Raw genomic sequence first — 9,472 nt, 5'->3', positions numbered from 1 at the left:
CATTTGTTTCAAGCTAATCGTATTTTAAATGTCTACCAAAAGAAGAATAACATTTAAAATAATACAATTAATTGTAAAGCTTTTATAAAATGGCAAATCCTTTGCAGTTGCCATTTTACAATGTTTTGAAACACAACTTCCCTCAAAAGGCACCAATGTTTCTGGTGATCAAAACATCCACCCATATAAAGTCCATAGCCCTTCAAGCCACCAGGTACTGGATTTAAGCATCCCCTCATCCAATGTGAATCTCGAATGCTGTCCACCTCATACTCCGGAGGTCCGTGTGGCCATGGGACCCAGCAGCCGTGCAGCAGGACGATGGGGACCGCTGGCAGAGGCACCAATAGTAAGGACCGGTGGAGCACCGGGTGGATCCTCATGCTTCAAGGCAAACTTAGCTAGAAGACAACAAGGTTGATCATGGCTTTCACCAGAAATGGGACCAGATAACAGTGGTCCCATCTTTGGGACGGCCAACTCAAAGGGAGGTGCTGCGTGGAAGGCCAAATCCAATCCTGCACGGCTAGTGGCGGAATGTCTACGGTGAGTCAGCAAACTTCTTGTAGTCCTCCTTGGCCTTGTCAAGTTGACATTGGTGCGCAGCCCAAAGCTCTTGAAGGAATACGCGGGCACAGGAGGGTCCAATGGGAAAGGGAAAGGCATGGGTGAAAACCGTAACTGGAGATGCATGGAGTCACTTGGGTGGAGGTGCGTTGCGAGTTGTTGTATGCCGCTAGCACCACCACCCAGTTATCCTGCTGTTGATTCACGAAGCGCCAGATACTGCTTGTGAATGGCACAGCCGTTCAGTACCCCCATCGGTCTATTGAGCCACATTCTATCTATATCTGTGCATTTGGGTTTTCTTGGCCAAATATAGGATCCTACTTTTCTCACCAATAAAACTGCATTTTGCCAGATAGGGCCCAGTATTCAAGTCTATAAAGTAAGCGTGTGGGAATTAGCAAGGTATCTAAATGATCTGATCTTCCCAAAACAAAGAATAGCTTTCTTCAGAGCCAGATTTAATATTCTCCTCTCAGCACACGTTTTATTGTACTGTGAGTTATACAGAGTATGTAGGTCAATATATATACTCCCCTTACTCAGGGAGGACAGACGACTTTTATGTAGGCTTTCTCCTCCAAGACTCAAATCCGGCTACCACGCGGGCAGTGGCAAAATTCTGTGTCGCTGCAATGTCCACAAGAAAAAAAAACCTGGTTACAGAATTATAGATGTCAACTGGTGCCAATTTTTTTTGGAGATATCTATAACAATTATTGGAAAAATACATTTACTCACATACTTATCGGCTCTCCACTCATGTAAATTAGGGAATGACCCTAACGATTTGAGATTATGTATTTTCATAACAGGGATGTTACTATTCATGATTAGTGTCAGTATTATTTTTCATTTATTGTATGTCTATTGCTGGTCGAGGACCGTAATAAAGTTTTATTCGATTCAAGTCTATAAAGGAACTTCTGAAGCTTGAGTCTGTCGTCTAAAAGTTTTAGCTCTTCCCCCCCCACCTTGGTGTTGTCTGCAGATTTGATGAGTTCCCTTTCTATCTCCTCCTCTAGATCATTTATGATGTTGAAGAGGACTGGGCCTAAGACAGAACCTTGAGGTAGCCCGCTGCATGTTCCCCTCTAAGTAGTAGTAGTCCCATTGAGGACTACCCGCTGAGTGCATTTGGTCACCAGCTGTGAATCTACTGTGAATTATCAAGAAGTAAGCTGTGGCCTATTTTCTCAACTACTTTTCCGAGGTCTAAGTAAACTATGACCACAGCATTTGTCAGGCACAATTAACCAAGCACGGGAGTTGAGTTCAAAACACTTAAAAGTTTATTACATGCTACTTGTGTACAAGTATCTGCAATAAGGTTTCTCTGGCATGATCTGTTTTTGACAAATCCATTTAATTGCCTTGTTCATTTTTAGATGCTCACAAATGCATTCCTTGGTTATCTTTTCCAGGATTTTCCCAGGTATTGATGTCACGCTGATTGGTCTGTAGTTTTCCAAGTGCCCCCCTTTTTTATAGATTGGAAGCACAACAGCTCTTCTCCAGTCCTCTGGTTGCTTGGGAGTGGGAGGGTTACCAGGCCCTCCCTGTCGCCATTCACACGCAGCACAGGGGGTGTAAAGAGGAGCTGTGAGGCTTTCAAAGAGGGCTGCCAGACCCCTCCCAACCCCGCATTTGCCCCACCTGCCAGAACTTGGCACACAGCTCAGGAGAGTAAACAAGCTGCAAGGATTGCAAGGAGAGCTATTGGGCACCCTCAAACTCCGCAATTGCCCCACCCACCACTATTCATGTGCAGCTCAATGGGAGTAAAGGGGACTTGCAAGAGTTGTAAAGTGGGTTGTCAGGACCCCCCAACCCCTCCAATCCCCCCACCCACTGTCATTCGCGAGCAACGCAGGGAGAGTAAAGAGCAGCTGCGAGGCTTGCAAGGAGGGCTGCCTGATATTGGAACTTGGATCACTTAGAAACTTCAGGCAAAGTTTCAGCTCCTCTTCTTTTTTGACCTGAAAGGAATAAAAAAAAACAACCAATTTATTACCTTGCCTCACTGCTTAATCAATTCTAATGAATGAAATATACACATAAGGCCATAAAAAAGTTTTAAGTCATAAAACCTGAAAGCAAATTCACTTGATACAAGTGGTCCTTGACTTACAACAGTTCCATTTAGTGATGGAAGTTACAACGGCACCTATGACCATTTTTCACACTTACGGCCCTTTGCAGTATCCCCACATTTGCGTGGTTTACATTCAGAGGCTTGACAACTGGTTCATATTTACGACGGTTGCATGTCTGGGGGTCAGGGGATCACCGTTTGCAACCTTCTGACAAGCAAAGTCAATGGGGAATCCAGATTCACCTAATAACTGTGTTACTAATTTGACAACTGCAGTGATTCACTTAACAAATGTGGCAAGAAAAGTCGTAAAATGGGGCAAAACTCACCTAGCAACAGAAATTTTGGGCTCAATTGTGCCCAATTGTAAACTTAGAACCGGAACTCTTCCTATTGGGGATCTTCAAATATATATATATATATATGTGAAGGGCACAAAATACAGTATCTAGTACTACATGTATTAACCGCTGCCAGGATTGCCTACGCTCAATGTTGGAAACAGCCATGCACACCGCAGAGAAACTGGTCATACAAAAGGTCATGAATTGTGCAGAAATGGACAAATTAACGCTGAGCCTAAAAGATAAAGAGGCATCGATATTTTACAATGTGTGGGAACAGTGGTATAACTGGATAGAACGGAGATAGATTAAAGATAGATAGTTATTAAGTATAAGTAATAGATAAAATAAGAATGTAAATACGCACAATTTAATTTTTGTAAATAATGCACAAATTATCGTCACAAAAACACCACAAATAGCTGTTGTTGAGTGAAATAATTTTTTATGTTTTTAATATAATAAAAGCTTAATAAAGTGTATGGAAAAAAAAGAAAAGAAAAAGTCTCTGCCTTTCTTAACGGGCTTCCTACCATATCAACTGAACAGAACAATAGTGGAGAATAGCTTGCAATCTATCTTTGATTCCTGCAAATCAGAGAAGCACCACTCTTATAGAGTAGAAGCCTTACTGTTATGGAGGTTTACTTTATCTCCCTTTTTTCTAAGTTCCTTGGGGATGTGGACATCGGCCATCATTCCCAATACATGAAGATGCGTTAATCTTGGCTTATGGCCATACATTACCTCATATGGGGTCTTTTGCACCACACTGGACCATATCCTGTTGAGAGTGTAGTTTGCATACAAAGCAGCTTCTGCCCAATATGAGAAATCTAGGTCAGCATCCTCAAGGGCGCCCCTCATCATTGCCTGCAGTACACCGTTTCTCCTCCCACCCCGTTCTGAAAAGCGGAGTAAGGGGCAGTACGCAAATGGATTATGCCCTTCTCCTTCAGCCAACCAGAGAACTGAGCTGAATTAAACTCAGTTCCTCTGTCGGTCAAGATCTTCTGGATGTTGACCTTGTGCTGATTCTCAATCAGACTGCAGAATTCCTTAAATTTGGATAAGGCCTGATCCTTGGATTTGAGAAGATAGACAAATCCGAACCTGCTATGGTCATCAACAATGGTCAAGAAGTAACGATTCTTACCAATGGAGGGTTTCAATGGACCCACCAAGTCCATGTGTATCAACTGGAATATGCCTTCAGACTGCCTCTCTGATTTCCTGGACGTTGGCCTCACTTTGGATTTCGCACTCCTGCAAACGGCACAATCCATTAAAATATTACAATCTTTAATTCTAATCCCTTTGGAGCATTCAGGCGCTTTCTGCACCACAGGGAAACTCATATGGCCCATTCTGCGATGCATGAGGTGAGCACACTCATCATGTAGTGGCTTGCCAATAGAAATTGCATTGGCAATTGCATCGGGCCTTTCATCGCCTTGCTCCAAATTAAAGCTCACACACTTCTTACATTTTGAATCATATTCACAATTGTAATTGCAATCCCTCTTTCCTTGGATACTCTCAATCTCATCATCTGATTTGCCTGGTTGCCTGGTAGCAAGCAGCTGTTTATATACTGTCTTAGTAGCAGTTAGAAAAGCCCGGGAAATTCAAAGCTAAGAGCTGCACTCTGATTGGCTTATTCAATTATCTAAGCTGAAGGTCATTAATAGGCACAGCAACTGGGAGGGAATTTTTCTCTCACACTTACAAGTCATCTGAATGCCTGAAAGGTAAAGTCAGGTAACCAACTCTCCACATCTGCATGCTTGGCCACACCTGACTGCATTTTACAATGGTTTTGCTGAAAACCAGCACTTACTTCTGGCTTATGGCAAAACCACACCCATAGTAAACCATTGGTTTACTTAACAGTGGTGACTTGCTTAACAACCTCCACAAAAAAAGTAATAAAATCTGATTGTTCGTGTGACCCAACACATTTTACAACCATTATGCCATACAGTCATAATGGGTAGGTTCCATTACATTTGTTTGTTAAGGACAACCTGTAGTTGTTTCAGCCCAACTGTTGTTTATGAAAACGTTCCTTCTTCCTGTCCTTCCATGCATTTCCTCCGTGTTTTCTTGGCTTTGTTTGATGCAGTTGGAATAAGCAAAGTTGGGATAAAAATGTAGAACAAAAGTATGCAGCCTTAAATGTATGAATTTCTCCACTATAGCTTCTCCTTTTCTAGCTCTTTGTTAAATTCTTACATAGCAGCTCTATATCTACACAAAATAAACTGAGAATACTAAAAAGCCTTTATCTGCTAAGGATGGTCACTTCCCATATACCCTACCTATTTTTAAGGGAAATAAGTAGTCATCAGCATTGCATCGCCAGGCCAATCATCCCTCAACTTTCTCCATAGTTAGCTATTTGTGAAAAACGTATCTCGGCAAAAAATGCAGCGTAATTCGCAGGCTCCTTTTCTGAAAATAGATATTTAAATAAGTGAGGAATCTGTCTCCCAGGAAAGGAATCCATTTTGCATATCCGCATAGCTCTGAAAATGAAAAATTGTTCATATTAGTGGGGGAAGGTCTCCTTCTGACTGGACAAGTCAAACACCATCTTTTAAAGCCTCCTTCTAGAACAGAATTTTGTACCTTACCTTCTTAGAGAAGCAAATCCCTTGTGTTGCTCCTCAGCATCTTTAACCATGTCCCAGCCATGATCTTTGTTGATTGCCTCCAAAATGCGGGAGTCGTTCTTTGCCATTTTCATATTTTTAAGGGCTTCTACTGCTACACTGCAAGCATATACATTATATGGGTACAGTTGCGCAGTAGGACGATTCTAGTTCCATGCATAAGAAGATAACACCAATGAACAATTAAGAATGGGTGCCAACACAAAATGTTCATTCTATGTATCTTACAGTTCCCATACCCCTTTATGCCTTTCAATGTTGACTAATCCATCAAAGCTTTGCCTCCTTCTGTTTGGCATATCTGAGGTAATAACTCTTGATTTATCATTCATTTTAAAATTCTAATTAGTTTCTCAAGAAATGCTCACTAAACAATGTTTCAAACAGACTGTGTTCGACTCTAGAAAGAGTGCAGAGACGAGCATCTAACACATACAAAGAAGCTAAAACATACAAGGAAAAGTTGCAAGAATTGGATATGGAACAGTGGAACAGGTTGCCTCCAGAAGTTGTGGGTGTTCCAAGACTGGAGGTTTTTAAGAAGAGATTGGACAACCATTTGTCTGAAATGGTATAGAGCAGTGATGGCTAACCTTTTCCGGACCAAGTGCCCAAAGAGAGAGGGAGGGAGGGAGAGGAAAAAGAGAAAAACAGGGAGAGAACGAGGGGGGGGGGAGAAAAAGAGAGAAATGAGAAAATGATGGAGGGAGAGAATGAGAGGAAAGAGAGAGAAACAAATGAGAGAGAGAAGGGAGAAGGAAGGAAGGACAGAAAAGAAAGAAAGAAAGAAAAAGAAAGAAAGAAAGAAAGAAAGAAAGAAAGAAAGAAAGAAAGAAAGAAAAGGAAAAACAAAAACAGAAATGAGGAAGAGAACGAGAGAAATGAGAGAAAAGGGGAAAAAAAGAAATGATGGAGGGAGAGAATGAGAGAGGAAAAAGAGAGAGAAACAAATGGAAGGGGAGAGAGCTAGAGGAAGAGAATGAGAGGAGAAAGAGGGAAACAAATGAGAGAATAGGGAGAAAGGCAGGCAGGCAGAAAGAGGGAGGAAAAAGAGAGAAAAATAGAAATGAGAGGGAGGGAGGGAGGGAAGGGGAGGGAGGGGGAAGAGAAGGGGAGGCATTTCCCACAGAAAACGGGATCCACAAAACCTTGGTAGGCATGGCTGGGGGGGGGGTCATGTGACTGGGTAGGAGTGAAGTTGAGTTGGCCACAGAGGTCGTGGCAGCCATTCCAAGCGTTCCTCTTTCCAACCGGTGCTGACTTAACCACCACTCATTTGCGTCCGCCCAAGCAAGAGGACGGAGCCACTGCCATTTAACTTGCTTGAGGCGTTTCTTGCTTAGCAACATAAATATCAGTCTCAATTTTGACCAGCGAGAGCTTCCCTGAAGCAGGAGCAATGCAGAAGGGTGTAGGCAAGCCAGGAAGATCTTGCCTGGAAGCTTGCTTGGTTGATGGACCACTCAGTCAGAGCCAACTCTTCCCTCTCCAGGACGTCTATGGAAATTCTCAGACATCCAAGTCATGGTTGTCCCAAAGGTGTTTTTTTCAAGAGGCAACTGGGCTTTCTGGTTTTTCTTTGAAGACACTTCGCTTCTCATCCAAGAAGTTTCTTCAGAACTTCAGAAAAAGCACCTGTGGGACCCTCTCCGGGACGATTTCTCCCCCAACCTGGTCCTTTCCAAGGTGAACCCATCGCTGGCTGCACCTGAACCATCCACCTTCCTACCTGTGGTCATTTTCCCTACCTTCTGCCTTTCCCAGAATATAAGCTGCTTCTTCATAAGACTGATTATTATTACTACAGATTGTTCGGAAAATGAGTAGCATGAACTCCTTTACTAAATAGATAATCAAAGGTGCAGAGGCAGTGGAAGAAGAGTTCAGCAGGAAATACAAGAGAAGGAGAGAGAAGAGAGAAAGAAAGAAGGGCTGACCAGCCATATGAATACCATCTCATGTGACCTGCCTGCTGAGAGGAGACTGACCACCATGACCCAGGCCAGTAGTGGTGCCTGAGTGAGGGACCAGTATGGACCGGTGGCCATACCAAAAAGGGCCAGGAGAACCTGTACTCCAGCGGCCCTTATGGGGGTAGCGCTATTATAGTATATTATAGTGTATTATAGTGTATTATAGTATATTGTAGTATATTATTAGTATTAGTATTAGTATTAGTATTAGTATTAGTATTAGTATTAGTATTAGTATAGTATAGTATAGTATAGTATAGTATAGTATAGTATAGTATAGTATAGGGTATAAGGCATATGGCATTTGGTATATGATATATGATATATGATATATGATATATGATATATGATATATAGTATAATCCAGAACAGTATAGTATAGACACACACATTTATGTTATAAAAGACAGTTTTAAACTGCCATTTCTAATCCTCAAATCCTTACCCAGTCGTTCAGCTCACTTCTTTGCTCCGTCCATCTGCCAGCAGAATTATTAGTGGAACAAGGCTCTGCGGGATGCTTTCTTTAAAATAACTTTTGTGAAGCTCCTTCACCCTTTTCAATATCATCCCAAAAATGTTCATGGCCACATGTTGCAGTTTAGGGTCTTCCTAAGAAGGAAAAGAAACAGGTTTGTCACTCCAATAGCAGGAAATCTATGTAGCTCAATAATGAACTTTGAATTTTGGGAGATCTTGGAGGCCACTCAACGGTGGTAAACTCTCCTCCATAAACACCCCTGGTCTTGCTTTCTTTTCTATCCTCCAATAACTTAACTCGACTGTTTTGTGTCCCACAAATTGAGGAGAGCATGGCTCAAATGACCTCCTTCCGGTATTTACAAAATACTGTCATATCCATTTGGTTAAAAGTCTGGTGACTCTCAAACACCCACATCACTTGTAGTAAAATGCTTGCAGATCAACCTTTATGGTATGATCTAGGGTGCTGTTTTTCAATCTTAGCAGCTTTAAGATGTGGGGACTTCAACTCCTGGAGTTCTCCAGTCAGCAGAGTTGAAGTCCACACATCTTAAAACGTCTGAGATAAAGCAACTAATAGATATGGAGAGTGATTGGGTTTTTTCTCAATATGGTGCATGATATTCTAGATTTTCTAGACTGATGGTGGAGCTGAAGAGAGTGGCAACCTTCATTCTCTTCCACCTCATCTGGCACTTCTCCAGCTCTCTAGAAGGGCTCAAGGATCATCTAGAAGCTTACACACTATTTTATATTACCATAACACAGTTGTTGCTGAAGTATTTGAAAGCATTTTTGATAAAATTAGAGATGAGAGAGAGAGAGAGAGAACCAGTGATTTGTTTGACTTACATCATGAAAATATTTCAAGAACAACGGAAGAAGTTTGACTGTCTTGTATCCATATTTCTCCTCATCCAGCTGTCAGAACATGAACTGAAGTGTCCTCAGCGATTCTTTCATCCCAGTCTTGTCTACTTGACTAGCACAGTTTATCGAAGGAATTAAAAACGGCTTTAAAAACTTCATCTGGAGGAAGCAGGGAAAGAAACAAGCAATTAAACAAGGTCACTGGAGTTCTCCTAGTCTAGTAGCAATAATAACAAACACATAGGAAACCACAGAAAATAGAATAACAGGATTGAAAAGGAACTTAGTGATCTTCTAGTCCAATCTGCTGCTCAAGCAGGAGACCCTATACTATTCTGGAGAAATGGCTGTCTAGTCTCTTCTTGAAAATCTCCTGTGCTGGAGCATTCACAACTTCTGGAGGCAAGTCGTTCCACTAGTTAATTGTTCTCACTATCAGGGAATTTCTCCTTGGTTGCTTTGGAA

The 9,472-nt window shown here is 41.9% G+C and overlaps 1 long non-coding RNA gene across 1 annotated transcript; it reads right to left on the bottom strand.

Moving 5' to 3' along the window:
* Positions 1 to 2,426: 2,426 nt before the first annotated feature.
* On the bottom strand, positions 2,427 to 9,142 carry LOC139320558 (uncharacterized). The gene is made up of 6 exons (XR_011600697.1): positions 8,990 to 9,142; positions 8,100 to 8,266; positions 5,643 to 5,827; positions 5,328 to 5,534; positions 4,163 to 4,272; positions 2,427 to 2,546 (listed from the first exon to the last, which is right to left on the bottom strand). It is a non-coding gene; the product is annotated as an uncharacterized lncRNA (long non-coding RNA).
* Positions 9,143 to 9,472: the final 330 nt, after the last annotated feature.

Source organism: Pituophis catenifer, unplaced genomic scaffold (genome assembly GCF_029215685.1).
Source record: "Pituophis catenifer annectens isolate HBS135680 unplaced genomic scaffold, rPitCat1.0.hap2 SCAF_8, whole genome shotgun sequence".
Lineage (NCBI taxonomy): Eukaryota > Metazoa > Chordata > Lepidosauria > Squamata > Colubridae > Pituophis > Pituophis catenifer.
This window is presented reverse-complemented; position numbering and strand designations above follow the sequence as displayed.